The sequence below is a fragment of the Salmo trutta genome, chromosome 18 (assembly GCF_901001165.1).
Source record: "Salmo trutta chromosome 18, fSalTru1.1, whole genome shotgun sequence".
NCBI lineage: Eukaryota > Metazoa > Chordata > Actinopteri > Salmoniformes > Salmonidae > Salmo > Salmo trutta.
The window spans coordinates 58069782-58090796 of record NC_042974.1 but is presented as its reverse complement, the minus strand read 5'-3'; the positions used below and the strand labels follow the sequence as shown (position 1 = coordinate 58090796).

At 43.9% G+C, this 21015-nt stretch overlaps 1 pseudogene; it reads right to left on the bottom strand.

The window, feature by feature from the left end:
- Positions 1–20340, bottom strand: part of LOC115152700 (trinucleotide repeat-containing gene 6B protein-like) — a 46793-nt pseudogene extending 26453 nt beyond the window's left edge.
- Positions 20341–21015: the final 675 nt, after the last annotated feature.

The following is a 21015-nucleotide window of genomic DNA, read 5'->3' as shown; positions in this document are numbered from 1 at the left end:
CCTACCGTGAAGCCATGGATGGCAGCATCATGTTGTGGGGGTGCTTTGCTGCAGGAGGGACTGGTGCACTTCACAAAATAGATGGCATCATGAGGAGGAAAATGATGTGGATATATTGAAGCAACATCTCAAGACATCAGTCAGGAAGTTAAAGATTGGTTGCAAATTGGTCTTCCAAATGGACAATGACCCCAAGCATACTTCCAAAGTTGTGGCAAAATGGCTTAAGGACAACAAAGTCAAGGTATTGGAGTGGCCATCACAAAGCCCTGACCTCAATCCCATAGAAACTTTGTGGGCAGAACTGAAAAAGCATGTGCGAGCAAAGAGGCCTACAAACCTGACTCAGTTACACCAGCTCTGTCAGGAGGAATGGGTCAAAAGACAGGGAATTTTTACAAGGATTAAATGTCAGGAATTGTGAAAAACTGAGTTTAAATGTATTTGGCTGAGGTGTATATAAACTTCCGACTTCAACTGTATGTAAACTTCCAACTTCAAAGGTATATCTTTATTTTTTATTGGTCCTTGGGCCTTCAAAAGGGAGTGGAGTGCCAGTTGCCCGTCCCTGCAATAGGCCTATATACCAAAACCTGTATTATAATTGTCTGTCCTCTGGCTTAAGGACTAAAGTCAAGGTATTGGAGACACCATCACAAAGCCATGACCTCAATCCTGTAGAAAATGTGGGCAGAATTGAAAAGGCGTGTGCGAGCAAGGAGGCCTACAAACCTGACTCAGTTACACCAGCTCTGTCAGGAGGAATGGGCCAAAATTCACCCAACTTATTGTGGGAAGCTTGTGGAAGGCTACCCGAAACATTTGACCCAAGTTAAACAATTTAAAGGCAATGCTACCAAATACTAATTGAGTGTACGTAAACTTCTGACCCACTGGGAATGTGATGAAAGAAGTAAAAGCTGAAATAAATCACTCTACTATTATTCTGACATTTCACATACTTAAAATAAAGTGGTGATCCTAACTGACCTAAAACAGGGAATTTTTACTAGGATTAAATATCAGGAATTGTGAAAAACTGAGTTTAAATGTATTTGGCTAAGGTGTATGTAAACTTCCGACTTCAACTGTAGAAGGGGACCATGAGACCCAACGTTGTATTGTCAATTTCTATTCTGACTTGTAAATTGGAGAAAGACACCCCCTGTTTATCTGAATTTGTAAGGCTAAGCACTATATCAATGATAGGCTACATATGAGTCACTGCCATTATCTCTCACCCCAATGCATCCTATTAAATTACATTTTTATTCTTACTATGTATTGCATGTTTGAGATTATATGCTGTTATGTTTCCAACTCACTAATAAATGGCCAGAAGGATTCCACATTTAAGCTATATTTTTAGAAATTAAATATTGGTAGGCCAAACGCATTAATAAATGTGACTTGTTTCAGTAAACTAAGCACATGCGCGCTTCACTACTTCACAGGAGCGCCATTTGAACGTAAACGTTTATTTTTATCAAAACACGTTTTTTTTGGCAAGAATTCCTTCCTGAACATGTGAACTTTCATGTGCCTTAATAACAAACTTGTAAGCCATCTACGAATACAAATAAAATAGTTACAATTACGAGCTGAGTGGCTTAGCCATTGAGAAAGTTGGCAGCCTTCCAGCTAGCCATGGTTGGCTGAGATAAAAATCATTCAGTACAAGTTCTTCCATCAGGGAGGGAGACATTCTGAATCAAAGCAGTTTCAGGTAAGCCAGACATTCAACTTCTGGATACAAGACTAAAAAGGTCACTCAGAAATACCCGCATATATTGAGAGAGAAATATTAAACAAAAACAGTAAATACAACTACAGTAGTTATATCTAGTTTTATTGACTCCACAAAATGGCGGGTTTGGTTTCGTGTCTGAACGCTGTACTCAGATTATTGCAAAGTGTGCTTCGCTGTAAAGTTTTTTTGAAATATGACACAGCGGTTGCATTAAGGAGAAGTGTATCTATAATTCTTTGAATAACAGTTTAATATTTTATCAACGTTTATGATGAGTATTTCTGTAAATTGATGTGGGAGTGCATTCTGACGAAGAACAGGAAAGGTAAGACCATTTTTCTTATAGTAAATCCGATTTTGGTGAAGGCTAAACTTGCCGGGTGTCTAAATAGCTAGCCCGTGATGGCTGGGCTATGTACTTAGAATATTGCAAAATGTGCTTCATCCGAAAAGCTATTTTAAAATCGGACATATCGAGTGCATAGAGGAGTTCTGTATCTATAATTCTTAAAATAATTGTTATGCTTTTTGTGAACGTTTATCGTGAGTAATTTAGTAAACTGTTAGTAAATTCCCCGGAAGTTTGCGGGGGGTATGCTAGTTCTGAACGTCACATGCTAATGTAAAAAGCTGTTTTTTGATATAAATAGGAACTTGATTGAACAAAACATGCATGCATTGTATAACATAATGTCCTAGGTGTGTCATCTGATGAAGATCATCAAAGGTTAGTGCTGCATTTAGCTGTCTTCTGGGTTTTTGTGACATTATATGCTAGCTTGAAAAATGGGTGTCTGATTATTTCTGGGTGGGTACTCTGCTGACATAATCTAATGTTTTGCTTTCGCTGTAAAGCCTTTTTGAAATCGGACAGTGTAGTTAGATTAACGAGAGTCTTGTCTTTAAATAGCTGTAAAATAGTCATATGTTTGAAAAATGGAAGTTCAGATTTTAGAGGAGTTTGTATTTCGCGCCCCGCCCATCATTGGATATTGGAGCAGACGTTCCAGATGTAAGAGGTTAAATAAACAAATGTAAAAAAACATGAGTTGGAATTATGGGGTTCATTGTTTAGCTAGCTAGATGTCTAAACAAGAGACTCCAATATGCAAATAACTATTTCAATAGAATGTTTAAGATGTTACTGCGACAACTGTTGATAGATGTAGCTGGTAAATTCGCTCTGGCTATCTACTCTGATTTCAGAGCACTCTCGTCCAAATGTGCAAGAGAGCAGAATAACCGACAAATTTCCGAACGCTCAACACCTGTTGAATACGGCCAGTGTCAGTAAACTTTGGCAAAAAAAAGAGTGGAATTAAATTGTTGCCAGCAGCACAGCACAGTCACCAACGCTCTGGATAACATAAAAACAGCCTAACCAGCTCTGCTAGGGTGAGTAAATGGTCAGAGTGAGCTGTTCTCTCATGTGTCGAAGTTGCTAGCAAGCTAGCTAACATTAGCCAGTTAGCTTGGGTGCTTGACTGCTGGTAGGTCAGAAGGCTTGGATCAACCCTATTTTTAGGCCAGAGCATCTAGTGTGCGCTCCGAGAGTGAAACACTCCAAATTTACAAACAGCCAATCTGACAACGCTCTGAGTTTACGAACGCCCAGAGCACTCTGGCACTCCAGATTGAATTTACAAACACACCCGTAGTATAAACCAGTTGTTAGTCTTGAGATCTTATTTTTTTTTAGTACATAGCCTCACATGTGAATCCTTGAGATGGGTGCAGCCAAAGCTTAAACATTTTTTTTTTTTAAGTGTGAACGATGCTGAATGGGTGTAGACAAAGAAGAGCTCTCCAGTATGTACCAAAACATTCAAAGGCCATTTTGTCAAAAGTGAGGTTTCAAGTTTATCAACTTTCAAAGCAGAATTACTTTCCCATTGTACCTCAACTGTAGTGTATGATATATAATTTTCTAGCTCTGAGTCTAATTTTATCCAATGTAAAACACAAATTTCAAATTTTGCTACATAAGACTGAATCGAGCCGGTCAGTCATAAACGGTCAGTAGGTTCCCACTTTCTTTAAAGATACATCTTCAGCAGTTATAAAATGTTGGTAACTCATTTGTTAATGGTCAGTGGATTGCCAAATCTATACAACAGGTAGACCTTACTGTGAAATGCTTACATACAAGCCCTTAACCAACAACGCAGTTAAGAAAAATAAGTAAACTAACAATAACGAGGCTATATACAGGGTGTACCGGTACCGAGTCAATGTGCGGGGGTACAGGTTAGACGGGGTAATTGAGGTAATATGTACATGTATGAAGGGGTAAAGTGTCTATGCACAGATAATAGACAGCAAGTGGCAGCAGCTACAATGCAAATAGTCTGGGTAGCCATTCGATTAACTGTTCAGCAGTCTTATGGCTTAGGGGTAGAAGCTGTTAAGGAGCCTTTTGGACCTAGACTTTGCCCTCCGGTACGCTCGCTGTGCGGTAGCAGAGAACACCGCCTGGTATAGGGCCATACGCATTACCATCTGTAGTGCCTTGCAGTCGGATGACGAACAATAGCCATACCAGGCGGTGATGCAATGTCAGGATTCTCTCGATGGTGCAGCTGTAGAACTTTGAGGATCTTAAGACCCATGCCAAATATTTTCAGTCTCCTGAGGGGGAATAGGCTTTGTCGTGCCCTCTTCATGACTGTCTGTGTGTTTGGATCATGATAGTTTGTTGGTGAGGTGGACATCAAGGTAAGTGGCATAAGGTATACTTTAAGCAGTTATGTTGATAACTCATTTATAAATGTTTATAGGTCTGTCACTTAAAAATAAGGTATACTTAGAAGTAAATCATTTGTAGATGATTTGAGAGGTCACTAAGAGCTTAGACAATGTACTTATAGGTAGTATTGGGGATTCATCACTATATATATATATATATATATATATATATATATATATATATATATATATATATATATATATATATATATATATATATATATATATATATATATATATAAATAAATAAATAATGAGAGAAGATTCAACACTTTCTTAAACATTTTCAATCAATGAATGGTGGGTATGAAGACCAAAACATTCAAAGTTGTGACAGGATGCCTCCTGCACTGTTTCACTAAGCAATGGTACCATTTCACATCAGGGTGTTCGCCATATTTGGGACTATCACAGAAATGTGGTAAGTGTGTTAATATAATCTGGTAAGCAGTAATATGTTAGTAATGATGATTGAATAACATCCTGGATGTAAAATTTGGCTAGGGATCATGGTTTCAAAGGTGGGTCAAGACACATCATGATTACCAACCTCTTCTGTTCCTGGGACAGGGCAACAATGCAGCGCACCCAAAAGTGGGAAAATAAGTATTGGTCAAATATGCAACTATTGAAAATAAGGTCTTATAAGTGCATTTATAAAATGGTTAACTAGAAGTAAATAATTGGCTCACCATTTGGCAAACACTGACCAGTTATTGCACTATTTTATTAACCAATGCTATGTGACCGTTTATTAAATGGTTTATAATTAGGGATGTTAACAGTTAACCTTTAATAGGCAAGCCGCCGAAAAAACATTTGACCGGTCATGCTTATCGTATAGGTTAATTTGCATAATTTGGTGGAATTCAATTGCCACGTGTGTATTTCCGTTAGTCATCATGCATCTTATTTATCACATGCATACAGAGCCTAGTTTGAGGAGCGGCGTAGCCTACCACCTGTCAGACAGCATACAGAGCCTAGTTTGAGGAGCAGAATAGACTACCACCTGTCAGACAGCATACAGAGCCTAGTTTGAGGAGCAGAATAGCCTACCACCTGTCAGACAGCATACAGAGCCTAGTTTGAGGAGCAGAATAGCCTACCACCTGTCAGACAGCGCCAGAGCAGTTCCTCACTGGAGTACAACCTGCCTTTGTAAGCCCAGTCATTTCGCAACAAATAACAATTCTAAATGCAATCATGTGTTAAAAACGTTGACGACCACGATTAAAAAAAAGGGAGCTATTTCTATTTCTCAATCTCAACTCTCAATTAAAGCGCACCTCTCATTTGCCATTTGAGTATATAGGCTATAGTCAACAGTAGGCATGCCACCAGCGCGTCACCCACCACTTTGCAATGTGAGCTTGAGGCAGTTATTATTTGAAAGCTGAACATTTTTACTTTACTTCAAATAATGAGGCATGTCTTACTTTGCTTCAAAGTAGCCTTGCAAAAATCTATCCATAGAAACATGGAGGCAATTATTTTAGAAAGAATTCCTGATGCCATTAACCAGCATTTCTTAACTGTTCTATTGGTTTTCATATCAACTTTCATTGTCCAGAAGTCAAACGCACAATCCTTGTCATATTGGCAACGCATCCTAGTTGTTGTTACAGATTCCCCATCTTGCTACATTTGTAACGCAGATGTCACATATGGAACAGCTTACATTAGGTACGGTGTTTCTAAATTGCGGGAAATTACTTTTTATTAGCAGCTTCATTACAGGAGTTGCATGTTCAATCATAGGCTGTAGCATTTTGTCTGTAAGACGATATGCTTGCTACTGTTGAACGTTCCATTAAGCTCTTAATCAAAAATGTCCGGAAAAGGCGAAGGGAGAGGTTCGACTCGCAGCGAAATCTGTCTAAAACAAGCCAAATGCGTTTCTGTGTCACCTGCCTTCCAGCCTTGGGACGACTACCATTGTTAGGGCGGTGAAATAAGCATCTCAACATTATATACACATCGCTTGATAGTATTTTCTGTTGGTCACGCCATTTTACTGTTTGAAGAAAATATAACCGTTTGTTAACTTCTCTAGGGTAGGGGGAAGTATTTTGACGTCCGGATGAAAGGCGTGCCCAAATTAAACTGCCTGCTACTCAGACTCTGAAGGTAGGATATGCATATTATTAGTAGATTTGGATAGAAAACACAAGTTTCTAAAACTGTTTGAATGATGTCTGTGAGTATAACAGAACTCATATGGCAGGCAAAACCCTGAGAAAAATCCAACCAGGAAGTTGAAAATCTGAGGCTTGTAGTTTAATTGATTCCCTATTCAAACTACAGTGACTTAGGGGTCATTTTGCAGTTCCTACGGCTTCCACTAGATGTCAACAGTCTTTAAAACGTTGTTACAGGCTTCTACTGTGACCTGGAAGGGAATGACAGTCATTTCAACCAGGTGTCTGGCTGAGTGCCATTAGATCATTCATGCGTGTGGCCGTCAGTGGGAGGTGATTTCATTTTCCTTTCTGAAGACAAAGGATTTGTCCGGTTGGAATATTATCGAAGATGTATGATAAAAACATCCTAAAGATTGATGCTATACATTGTTTGACATGTTTCTACAAACTGTAGTATAACTTATTGGACTTTTCGTCTCAACAAAATGCTCAAGCATGGCGCATTTGGATAACTCGACTGAACGCGCAAACAAAACGGAGGTATTTGGACATAAATATGGAGTATATCGAACAAAACAAACATTTATTGTGGAAGTGGGAGTCCTGGGAGTGCATTCCGACGAAGATCAAAAGGTAAGTGAAGATTTATAATACTATTTGACTTTTTTTTACTCCAGAACTTGGCGGGTAACTGTATAGCTTGCTTTGATGGCTGAGCTCTGTACTCAGAATATTGAAAAATGTGCTTTTGCCGTAAAGCTATTTTGAAATCTGACACAGCGGTTACATTAAGGAGAAGTGTATCTATAATTCTTTCAATAACTGTTGTAAAGTTTATCATCGTTTATGATGAGTATTCTTGTAAATTGATGTGCTCAATCACAGGAAATTTGAGGCAATACATTTTCTGAACATCATGCGCCAATGTAAAATGGGGTTTTTGATGTAAATATGAACTTTATCGAGCAAAACATACATGTATGGTGTAGCATGAAGTCCTATGAGTGCCATCTGATGAAGATCAAAGGTTAGTGATTCATTTTAGCTGTATTTCTGGTTTTTGTGACGCCTCTCCTTGCTTGGAAAATGGCTGAGTGTTTTTTCTTGTCAAGGTGATGTGCTAACAATCTAATGCTATGCTTTCGCCGTAAAGCCTTTTTGAAATCGGACAATTGGGTTGGATTAATGAGAATCTTATCTTTAAAATGGGATATAATAGTTGTATGTTTGAGAAATTTGAATTATGAGATTTTTGTCATTTTGAATTTGGCGCCCTGCTATTTCACTGGCTGTTGAATAGTGTCCCCCACACCCAAGAGAGGTTAACCAGTTAATGAGGGTCCGTTAGTCAGCAGCAAAACTGACCAAAATTTGAATCCCCATTTCTGATGCATTTACAAATGATTAAATAATCATTAATAACATAATTATACAAATGGAACCTTATGGTAAAGTGTTACCAAAAAATGTATAGGAAAATAGATTTAAAGGTATATCAATTATGGATTTAACATCAATCCTTCCACTCCACATGTCTATAAGATAAGTAATAGGCTACATCTTGTATTCACACATCAATACGAACAGCTCAGAATCATCATAAAGTATAGCACATTAGCCCAACAGCTAGTCTCTTACCCATCCCTGGAGCTTTCCCAGGGTTGATGTCCCTGCCTCCCATCCCAGTGGGCTGCCTCCCAGGCCCAGGGTTGATGTCCCTGCCTCCCATCCCAGTGGGCTGCCTCCCAGGTCCAGGCTGCTGTAGAGCTGGTGGCCCCTGCTGCTGTTGGGTCGGTGGTCCTTGTCCCTGGCCCTGCATTTCTGGCTGATGACCAGCAGGAGTACCATTCTTCTCCCACAGGTTGACAGTCTTGTTATTAAACTGGCTGGGGTCTCCCCAAGCCGACGTCCCATCGTCAATGTCCATCTTCCGGCTAATGAATTGCGGTGAAGGTTCCTCCCATCCGCTGGACTCTGGCCCTTCTCCCCCAGGGCCACTGGGGATGGGACCAGCAGTCCAGCCTGAGCTGCTTTGGTTCTGGTGCTGGGGGCCCGGTTGTCTCACCCAGCCCCCTCCTCCCGGTTCCAGCGCTTGTTGCGGTGGGGGCTGCTGGGGCTGTGATTGTTGTTGCTGCTGCTGCGATGCCATGGCGCCTTTCACAGAAGCCGTCTGGCTGTTAGGCATCGGTGATGGGTGCATCTTCCCACCTCCACCCCAACGCCCCTGGTGGGGTTTGGTGCATCCCATGTCCCCCCCCACCCCTCCTCCGCCCCCCCCACCCGTACCTCCTGCCCCCCAGGATCTCCTCGGGGCTCCCTCTTCCCAGCTACCCCACGTACCAACTTCTGAGTCTCCCCCACCGGAGTTACCTCCACCACCTCCTTTCCTATCCTCTCCCCATCCTCCACCGCTGGATTTAGGCTCTCGCTCTCCCCAGTTCCCCCCACCCCTGTCCCTCTGCCCACCCCACCCTCCTCCATCCCGCCCCATCTCCTTCCAGCCTCCTCCTGTCCCCTTCTCCTCCTGGCCGCCTCCCCAACCACCAACTCCTCCTCCTCCTCCTCCTCCACCTTGGTTACCCTGTTGTCCATTATCTCCCCACCCTCCTCCACCACCTCTACTGCGTTCCCTCCCTCCACCCCACTCCGACCCTTCGTTCCCCCATCCTTTTCCTTGACTCTCCCCTGGTCCTACGCCACCCCAGCCTCCTGTAGGCTTCCCCTGGCCTGGTCCAAGGCCACCGCCTCCTCCCATACCCGCTCCAGTGGTCATTGACCCAGATTGAGTGACGCCAGGAGGGTTTCTCATGTTGGAGCCCAGGGGCGGTGGCCCTTGGTTGGGCATGGAGTTGCTGCCACTACTGCTGCCATTGTTACCACTCTCCCAGCCCTCCCCGGAGCCACCAGAGGTCCCCAGGGAAGGGTTGGAGTTCAGGTTGGGAGCTGAGCCAGGGAGAGGGGTAGGAGCCATTGGATCAGTAGTTGAAGCAGAGCCAGTGGAGTATTGAGAAGATGGACACATGGGAGTTGGAGCGTTTTGGGATGAAGCAGACGACCCAGGCCCCCCTTTTCCTGGTTCTAGGTCCCAGGCCACGTTCTGTCTGATCTGGGTCTGGCCCCAGCCCGTGTTGGAGAGGACGCGCGGGTCCAGGTCACTGCGGCTGAGCATTGCCTGTAAGGCCACGTCAGGGTTGGGCGGCGGGGGGTGGGAATATCGGTGGTGACCGTACCCGTGGTGCTGATTGCCGCCGCCGCCTCTGGAGTTTCCCCCACCGCTGTATGAATTACCTCCCCTACCGCCCTTGCCTCCCCCCCACTCCCCTGTGTCCCCACCTGCCCCTCCGTCCCCCTTCTGATTGTCCCAAGCTCTTGTCGTAGTGGTGGATGTTGTCGGAGAGGAAGAGGCGGCAGGGGGGTTGCTGCCCCCACTGCTGCTGCTGCTACTGCTGCGGCCTCCGACACCACCAGCCTCCCCTCCTGGATTTCCACCTCCACCCATCCCACCTGAATTACCTCCCCAGTCTCCAACTGAAGACCCTCGCTCTCCTCCTGCACCCCCTCCCTGAGATACCCCGGGGGTTTGAGTGCTACCCCCACTTCCAGCGCCCCAGGATTTCCCTCCACTACCCCCCTGAGCGCTGTACTTCCACCCCGAGCCTCCACCACCCTCAGCAGCTCCCCCTTCCCAACCATCAGTTCTTGAGGCACCCATTTTGGAGTTAGCAGCAGGGAAAGGCTGGCCTCCCCAAGAGGAGGATGAGGTTTGGGAGGCAGCGAGGTTCTCTCCACCATTGCCTCCTCCCCCACAGTCTGTATCGGCTCCCTCCCCTGTGCCCTCGTTTTTTGGTCCTGCTCCGGTCTCCAGTGCCGCTCCACCCCAACCCCCATCCGAAGGGTGCTCTCTGTCTCTGGATTGCATTTGGTGAAGTTGGTGCTGATGAGCGGATTGATTCACAGCTAGAGGTGGGTTTCCCAGGCCCGGGGCAGACAGAGACCCAGCCAGGCTCTGGAGAAGGGAAGGGGGGGGGCCACCCTCAGAGGAAGCTTCCCCAGCCCCATCCTGCTGCACCAGGGCAGGCCAGGCGGAAGGGTTGGCATTTGGGTTGAAGTTGGCACCAGGGATCACCCCACTGCCACCAAGGGAGCCATCAGGGCCCACTGGCAGAGGGGAGGCTTTGGGAATGGAGGGCAATGATGCCCCTGGAGGACCCTGTGAGGCAGCAGATCCCCATACCACACTGACGGACAGCATACATTCATTGGGCATTGAGAACGAGGAAGTGGGTGATGGGGGACTGCCAGGATCGCCACCTTTCCACGAGGCACTGCTGTTCGGCACTCCACCACCGCCCTCACCCGACGAAGCACTACCACTTCCTGTCCCCGAAGCTTCACCTCCTCCTGCTCCGTTCCCGTCGCCAACGGCAATGCTAGGCCACTCCTCCAGGTCCGAGCCGTCCACGATGACCTTCTCCCTGCCCTGAGAGGAGGGCAGGCTGCCAGAGCCAACCCCCCACGTGGAATTTGCATAATTGGAAGAAGTAGTAGAAGAAGCAGCGATTGATGAGGATGAGGTGAGGGGCAGTGAGGGTGCAGCTGGACCCACATAGCCTGGACTAGTATCTGGAAGGGAAACAACATAAAAGCACATTATTAAAATGGAAGGTTAAATAAACATCTACTGTTGCCCAATTGTTTAAGTCTGGACACAGGAAAAAAACATTTTTAGACCAAAATATTATATCCAAGAATGAAATAGGAAGGTATAGGATTCACTTTTAAAGTATTTGAACAGAGCCTAAACTTGCATGATGCTCCATGTCGGGACACCCACCTGAGGCAGCAGCCATGGTTGCATTGGGGCAGTCTCCCCCTCCTCCGGTGCCTCCCCCCAGTAGCATGGAGGACAGCGGCGGCTGGCCCCTCTTCAGTAGCACTTTGTGGTCTTGCTGGCAGCGGAATCGCGGGGGCACTTCGCGGGGCATGTAGCGCTGGGAGGCCTGGGTGCCTGCTGCGGGGGGCTGTCCGTTGGCCACCGCCGGCCGCTTCGCATTGTTCCCACCCTGGGGGGGGGCGACGCCTGCAGCCGCGGTGGCAGGGGAGGGGGATGCCGAGGGGGTGGGTCCAGGGCTGGGGGAAGCAGAGCTGGGGGCGGCAGGAGACTGGGTGGACGAGGGCTTGGTCAATTCTGACACTGCATGGCGAAGGAGAAGATGTATAGAAGTCATTAAGGTGCATAGAGGAAAGAAATAGTGATATGAAAATCGAAGGAAATGTCCTAACGGATAATAAACAGTGTACAAAACATTAAAAAACACCTGTTCTTTCCATGACAGACTGACCAGGCGCATCCAGGTCAAAGCTATGATCCCTTATTGATGTCACTTGTTAAATCCACTTCAAATCAGTGTAGATGAAGGGGAGGAGACAGGTTAAAGAAGGATTTATAAGCCTCGAGACGTGTATGTGTCATTCAGAGGGTGAATGGGCAAGACAAAAGATTTAAGTGCCTTTGAACTGGGTATGGTAGTAGGTGTCAGGAGCAACGGTTTGTGTCAACAGCAACACTGCTGGGTTTTTCATGCACAACAATGTGTGCATCAAGAATGGGTTACCACCCAAAAGGAGATCCAGCCAACTTGAGGAAAGCATTGGAGTCAACATGGGCCAGCATCCCTGTGGAACACTTGACACCTTGAAGAGTTCATGCCCTGACAAATTGAGGCTGTTCTGAGGGCAAAAGGGGTGCAACTCAATATTAGGAAGGGGTTCTTAATGTTTTGTACACTCAGTGTACAGCATTGCATGTAGACATCATCTTCATTTGAAATAAGGGCAGCGGGTAGCCTAGTGGTTAGACTGTTGGGACAGTAATGAAAAGGTTGTTTGTTCAAATCCGCGAGATGAAAAACAATTCTGCTGTTCTGACCTTGAAGGCAGTTAACAACCACAACCAACAACCACCGCCAACCACAACCACCAACCACAACCAACAACCACCACCACCCACAACCACCAACCCACAACCACCAACCCACAACCACCAACCACAACCCACCACCAACAACCACAACAACCACCCACCAACAACCACCCACCAACAACCACCCACCAACAACCACCCACCAACAACCACAACCACAACACAACCAACAACCACCCACCAACACAACCAACAAGCACCCACCAACAACCACCCACCAACAACCACCCACCAACAACAGAGGCAGCCCCCCACACCTCTGGGGGGGTTGGGTTAAATTCATTAGACACATTTTTGTTGAATGCAACTAAACAGGCCAGACCGGGGTTCAAATAAATGCATATTTCAAATAATGTGGCCGAATATACAGTGCCGTGAAAAAGTATTTCCCCCCTTCTGATTTTCTCTAGTTTGGATATTTTTGATTCTGAATGTTAAATCTTCAACTAAATCCTAATATTAGATAAAGGGAACTGGAGTCTACAAATATCAAAAAATATATATTATACTTATTTAATTAACAAAGTTCCGCAACACCCAATTCCCCTGTGTGAAAAAGTAATTACCCCATTAATTGGTTGTGCCACCTTTAGCTGAAATGACTACAACAAAATGCTTTGTGTATTTGTTGATCAGTCGCTCACATCACTGTGGAGGAATTTTGGCCTACTCTTTCATGCAGAACTGCTTTAACTCAGCGACATTTGAAGGTTTTCAAGCAGATAAGTGTTGTTGATTTCACCAGTCACATTATGAAGCTTGCTGGTAGTCCCCAGTCACATGGTGTTTGTTTACAAGCACACAACCATGGGAGACCTGAGCCTTCAGTCACTTAACCTGCTGTGTGCTGCAGAACAGTGATCTAGTTAGAGTATGAAAATTACAACTAAATGTTTGCCAGCTAGATACAGTATCTTATAACTATTAAGTTAACTGTCTAAAATGTGCTAAATGCACTGCAGTTGTGCATATGGTTTGCTAATGTAGCGGTTAGCTTTCCACTAAATCAAGCTTCTCTTGGTAACAGCAGAGAATCCCCTCCTGGATCAAGAGCCTAATATATCTAATATTTGTTTTGGGTGTGCAGCAAACTGTGAGTAGCATGCTTTTTTATTACTTGTATAACTTTATGCGATGTCTGTCCTGCAAATAGTTTGTCAGACTGTATAAAATGTTAGCAATGCGCTCTTTAGCATTTAGCTAATATTCACTATAGGATTTTACAAGTACTTGTTAGCATTGCTAAACTTCAAATAACAGCAAGAGGCCATTGTGTTCAGTGCCGGTATTACCAAATATCCCGGGATGGCACAAGGTCGGTATGACCATCTGGATACCGCCCAAGCCTAATTTGAAACTATTTTCTACTTATTTCCCCTAGGGCCATACAGAACTGGGTTCAAATGCATGCAGTATTTCAACATTTGTAATCGAAAAAAACACTTGTCTGTGCAGTTGAGAATATTTCAAATACAGTACCCGTCAAAGGTTTGGACACACCTACTCATTCAAGGATTTCTTGATTTTGACAAATTTCTACATTGTAGAATAATGGTGAAGATATCAAAACTATGAAATAAGACATGGAATGTAGTAACTACAAAAAGTGTTAAACAAATCAAAAAATATTTTATATTTTAGATTCTTCAAAGTAGCCACCCTTTGCACACGTCTCTCAATCAGCTTCAACTGGATTGCCATTCCAACAGTCTTGAAGGAGTTCCCACATATGCTGAGCACTTGTTGGCTGCTTTTCCTTCAGTCTGCGGTCCAACTCATCCCAAACTATCTCAATTGGGTTGAGGTCAGGTGATTGTGGAGGCCAGGTCATCTGATGCAGCACTCCATCACTCTCCTTGGTCAAATAGCCCTTACACAGCCTGGAGGTGTGTTTTCGGTCATTGTCCAGTTGAAAAACAAATGCTAGTCGCGCAAAGCAGATGGGATGGTGTATCGTTGTAGAATGCTGTGGTCGCCATGCTGGTTAAGTGTGCCTTGAATTGTAAATAAAACAGACAGTGTCACCAGCAAAGCACCCCCACACCTCCTCCATGCTTCACGGTGGGAACCACACATGCAGAGATCATCCGTTCACCTACTCTGCGTCTCACAAAGACACAGAGTAGGCGGTTGGAACCAAAAATCTCTAATTTGGACTCACCAGACCAAAGGACAGTTTTCCACCAGTCTAATGTCCATTGCTCGTGTTTCTTGGCCCAAGCAAGTCTCTTCTTATTATTGGTGTCCTTTAGTAGTGGTTTCTTTGCAGCAACTCGACCATGAAGGCCTGATTCACAGTCTCCTCTGAACAGTTGATGTTGAGATGTGTCTGTTACTTGAACTCTGTGAAGCATTTATTTAGGCTGCAATCTGAGGTGCAGTTAACTCTAATGAGTTAACTCTAACTCTGCAGCAGAGGTAACTCTGGGTCTTCCTTTCCTGTGGCGGTCCTCATGAGAGCCAGTTTCATCATAGCACCTGGTTTTTGCGACTGCACTTGAAGAAACGTTCAAAGATCTTGACATTTTCCAGATTGACTGGCCTTCATATCTTAAAGAAATTATGGACTGTCGTTTCTCTTTGCTTATTTGAGCTGTTCTTGCCATAATATGGACTAGGTCTTTTACCAAATAGGGATATCTTCTGTATACCACCCCTACCTTGTCACAACACAACTGATTGGCTCAAGCGCATTGAGGAAAGAAATTCCACAAATAAACTTAACAAAGCCCACCTGTCAATTGAAATGCATTCCAGGTGACTACCTCAAAGCTGGTTGAGAGAATGCCAAGAGTGTGCAAAGCAGTCATAAAGGCAAGGGGTGGCTACTTTAAAGAATCTAAAATATATTTGGATTTGTTTAACACTTTTAGGTTACTACATGATTCCCTGTGTTATTTCATAGTTTATGTCTTCAATACTATTTTACAATGTAGAAAACAGTAAAAAATAAAGAAATACCCTGGAATGAGTAGGTGTGTCTAAACTTTTGACTGGTACATGCCAATACTTTCCAAATGTATTCCAATATTCAACTACTTGTGAGAATGACAGAAGAGGGAAAGAAACTGTTGTTTATCTACTGGATAGTGTGTCACTGCAGTTACAACGCACAAAACCAACAGCATAAACAAACAATCTAGGACACCCAGAACTAAAATCTTTCATAACTGTGTCAGATGCTTGATGAAGTTCTGGGGAGAGACGTACATGTTAGAAAATGTACTGAAGAGACTAGCAAGGTCTCCACCCCTCTAAACGGAAACTCAGCCAGTTTCGGGCCAATGTACCCTCCCCTTACAAAATTCGAAAGAAGCGAGCACCTGCGAAATACTGATTTGTCCAAACAACCAGTAATGAAAAATCTGCATACTGGAACAAATTTTCTCAGTAGTACTATCCAAAACTTTGTCGACAGATGTTACCATTTATGTTACGTGCATCTGTCTACGAGAACTTATAAACAAACTGAAGGAATAAGACTCAAACACAAAAATTGCTAGCGTTGAGAATGACAAGACAGGCATAAGCTGACAGAAACAGGTGGGACCTTGTGAACATAGCAACCAGGTGAATCTAGCAGAGGATATAAAGATACTGCTCACCTTTGTTTTTTTGCTCTGCAACCTGAAACAAGACAAACATACATCAGTTGCCAAATATGGAAATATTACAATAAAATGGCAAGAAAACATGAATGTGCATATTCTTACTCATTCATGAATCATAAACAGCATTGTTTGAACTACACAGGGGTAGGGATGGGCACGGTTATTTGAGTACTCAAATATCCGAACGGACGTTAGATTACTTGGGAAAGTATAATTTATTTTAAAGGCTTTGCCTAAAATTCAATAAAATGATATATGACATTGCTACATAGCCGATAAGGATAAAGCGTTACATTTAAAATGTTATGAGTTTTATGAGTGTGCCCCATAAAAAAAAAAAAACAGTCACCCTGTAGCCTTCACACGTGTAGCTTGTTGTTACTGTCGGTCAATCAAAACGGTGCTACAGTCAGAGGCTTCATGTGTAGCAAGTGAAGAGGGAGATTTCTAATCAATGCAAAACAGAATTACATTTACGGAATAAAGTTCGCTAAATGAGAAGGAGTTGACTACAATGATCCACCAACAGGTAGGCTGTTTCATATGAATGGAGTTATTGTAGACATAGGACGGGGAGTGCAGCAAGAGCCTCAAATAGCCTTGCTACTGTAGCTTGCTAGCTGGCTAACAGCTGGTTAATGTAGCTAGCTAGCTTCTTTACAACGATTTGAGGATGTCAAGACAGGCACTACCAGATGGTACGATAGATAACCTATGGCAGCAAGAAGTTGGTCTAACTATCTCGAGTCGGTTTGGCTGCCCCCCCCCCCCCTCTCTCCGTGCAGCCCAGCGGCCCTCTCGAGTCACGTAAGCAAGTCTCCGTTCAAGTAAAAATGATACAAAATACAATTTAAAAAAAATCTCTTTAAAACACATGGATTTCCAAAGTACAGATAACTGAAAAAAATAATGATATTAATCAAACTTAAATCATTTCAAATGCCCATCCCTACACAGGTGGCCGATGAAAACCAGTAAAATGTGTAGCATTGACTCGTTAAAAGAGTACTGTGGTCTGGACAGAGTGCCAGGCATAACAAGACCTAGTCATTAAATGTAATTTGTTGAGACTTGTGTGTATTGCATACAACTTTGAAAAACTGAATGTGCCCCAGCTGGCCAGGCCATCACAACTAGGTGAGATCATGTAGCCTATAATCTGGGTCATCAGAGCACTTGTGTGGAAACTTCAGTTCTAAGAAAAATGGTAAGACTGCAACAATTTAAACTTGCAATTTTTGTTCTCCACCTTGATTTAAGCATCATTCAGTGAAAAGTTGGATGTTGGCATGGAAACATCTTTACCTTCTGAGAGGCTTCCCTTTTCCTTTTGTCTTCTTTCTTCCTTTTTTTGTCTTCCATGAACTACTGTTCCCTTTCCTGATACTCCTTTCTGGGGGAGAGAAGAAAAACACATTGCTAACCACAAACTAGTGCAACAGTCCTAAGAACAATCAGTGTTCCTTGTGCCGCCACAATTGCTAAATGATTCATGACCTAGGTCTCAGAAGATTACTGGACACGTGCTGTACTGTTCATACAGTAATTATCCACATAATTAACCTGCAGGAAATTCCAGGCTTATCCTCCCCTCAAAGCCTTGTTAGCCAATGTAATAAGGAAGGAGTTTTCAGGTCTTGTCATAAGCTTCAAAGGCTAAAGGCCCACTCCTGTTGAAAAGGCAGGGTCACACTTGCTCTTATTTTTTTTAATAAAATGTGCATCTTTATTTATTTTTTACTCCAGATACAAACTTCTACATACGAACAATTTACAGACAAACAATGACTACACCCCCAATCCCATAGTGCCTGCATGTTCACACCGCCAATCCCATAGTGCCTGCATGTTCACACCGCCAATCCCATAGTGCCTGCATGTTCACACCCCCAATCCCATAGTGCCTGCATGTTCACACCCCCAATCCCATAGTGCCTGCATGTTCACACCCCCAATCCCATAGTGCCTGCATGTTCACACCCCCAATCCCATAGTGCCTGCATGTTCACACCCCCAATCCCATAGTGCCTGCATGTTCACACCCCCAATCCCATAGTGCCTGCATGTTCACACCCCCAATCCCATAGTGCCTGCATGTTCACACCCCCAATCCCATAGTGCCTGCATGTTCACACCCCCACCCCAGCACAGCACAGCATGCTCACACACCAACTAGAGGTCGACCGATTAATCGGAATGGCCGATTAATTAGGGCCGTTTTCAAGTTTTCATAACAATCGGAAATTGGTATATTTGGCCGATTTAAAAAATATATATTTCGACCTTTATTTAACTAGGCAAGTCAGTTAAGAGCACATTCTTATTTTCAATGACGGCCTAGGAACGGTGGGTTAACTGCCTTGTTCAGGGGCAGAAAGACAGATTTTTACCTTGTCAGCTCAGGGATTCAATCTTGCAACCTGACGGTTAACTAGTCCAACGCTCTAACCACCTGCTTTACATTGCACTCCACGAGGTTACGCGAATGCAGTAAGAAGCCAAGGTAAGTTGCTAGCTAGCATTAAACTGATCTTATAAAAAACAATCAATCATAATCACTAATTAACTACACATGGTTGATGATATTACTAGTTTATCTAGCCTGTCCTGCGTTGCATATAATCGCTTAGGTACACGTTGCTCCAACCATAAACATCAATGCCTTTCTTAAAATCAATACACAAGTAAATATTTTTAAACCTGCATATTTAGTTAATATTGCCTGCTAACATGAATTTATTTTAACTAGGGAAAATGTGTCACTTCTCTTGCAAACAGAGTCAGGGTATATGCAGCAGTTTGGGCCGCCTGGCTTGTTGAACTGTGAAGACTATTTCTTCCTAACAAAGACAGCCGACTTCGCCAAACGGGGATGATTTAACAAAAGCACATTTGCGAAAAAAGCACAATCGTTGCACGACTGTACCTAACCATAAACATCAATGCCTTTCTTAAAATCAATACACAAAAGTATATATTTTTAAACCTGCATATTTAGCTAAATGAAATCCAGGTTAGCAGGCAGTATTAACCAGGCGAAATTGTGTAATTTTGCGTTCATTGCACAGTCAGGGTATACGCAACACTTTGGGTAATTTGTCAGAATTTTACGTAATTATGACATAAAACTGAAGGTTGTGCAATGTAACAGGAATAACATTTTGTTTTCGAGATGATAGTTTCCGGATTTAACGATATTAATGACCGAAGGCTCGTGTTTCTGTGTGTTTATTATGTTATAATTAAGTCTATGATTTGATAGAGCAGTCTGAGCGATGGTAGGCAGCAGCAGGCTCGTAAGCATTTCTTATAGTAAATCTGAGTTTGGTGAGGGCCAAACTTGGTGGGTGTTATTAATTATTAAAAAAGTTTAAAATATTTTAAAAAATTAAAATATATAAAAAAAATCATTTTATCATTTATTTATTAAAAAAAAAATTTTTTTTTTTACTTTTATTGTTATATATATATATAAAAATCGGCATCGGCTTTTTTTGGTCCTCCAATAATCGGTATTGAAAAATCATAATCCGTCGACCTCTAGTTCACACCCCATCCCGAGTGCCCACACCCATCCCTAGTGCCTGCATGCTCACACCCCCATCCCTAGTGCCTGCATGCTCACACCCCCATCCCTAGTGCCTGCATGCTCACACCCCCATCCCTAGTGCCTGCGTGCTCACACCCCCATCCCTAGTGCCTGCATGCTCACACCCCCATCCCTAGTGCCTGCATGCTCACACCCCCATCCCTAGTGCCTGCATGCTCACACCCCATCCCTAGTGCCTGCATGCTCACACCCCATCCCGAGTGCCCACACCCATCCCTAGTGCCTGCATGCTCACACCCCCATCCCTAGAGCCTGCATGCTCACACCCCCATCCCTAGTGCCTGCATGCTCACACCCCCACCCCAGCATGCTCACACCCCCAGCCATAGTGCCTGCATGTTCACACCCATACCAGCATGTTCACAGCCCTACCCCAGACCAGCATGTACACACCCCCAGCCCAGCGCCTGCATGCTCACACCCCCAGCCCAGCATGCCCACACCCACAGCCCAGCATGCTCACACCCCCAGCCCAGCATGCTCACACCCCCAGCCATAGTGCCTGCATGTTCAAACCCATACCAGCATGTTCACACCCTCATCCCTAGTGCCTGCATGCTCACCCCCCTACCCCATCCCTAGTGCCTGCTCACCCTCCTACCCCAGCATGTTAACACCCCCACCCCTAGTGCCTGCATTATAGTTGGCCACTTGGCCTTAAATTGTACCAATGTGTTGCTTAGTTGCCCATGCCATTTCAACAATACATAATTTAGATTTTAAAACGTGTCTTAATGTTTGCTAGCTTATACCACGGTTTCCCAAACACAGTCTTGGGGCCACCCTTGGGTGCACCTTTTAGGTTTTGCCCTAGCACTACACAGCTGATCCAAATAATCAAAGCTTGATGATGAGTTGGTTATTTGAATCAGCTGTGTAGTGCTAGGGCAAAAAAACTAAACATGCACCCAGGAAACCCTGGCCTATACCATAGCCCTGGTGACAGCATTGTAAAGGGATCTGATTGTAAGGGGTTGTAAGGGGTCTGGCTGCATTGACGCACCTATTAGAATTCAGGTAATATTTCTTATTAAAGGCCAGACATGCTAAATAAGGTTGTTATGTAGCTAAAGGAATCCATAACCAAGCATTACAACCAAAAACAGTGTTTGCACATCACAAATAGACATGACACCACACGATTGATAAGAGTTAAGTGGACATAATGGACA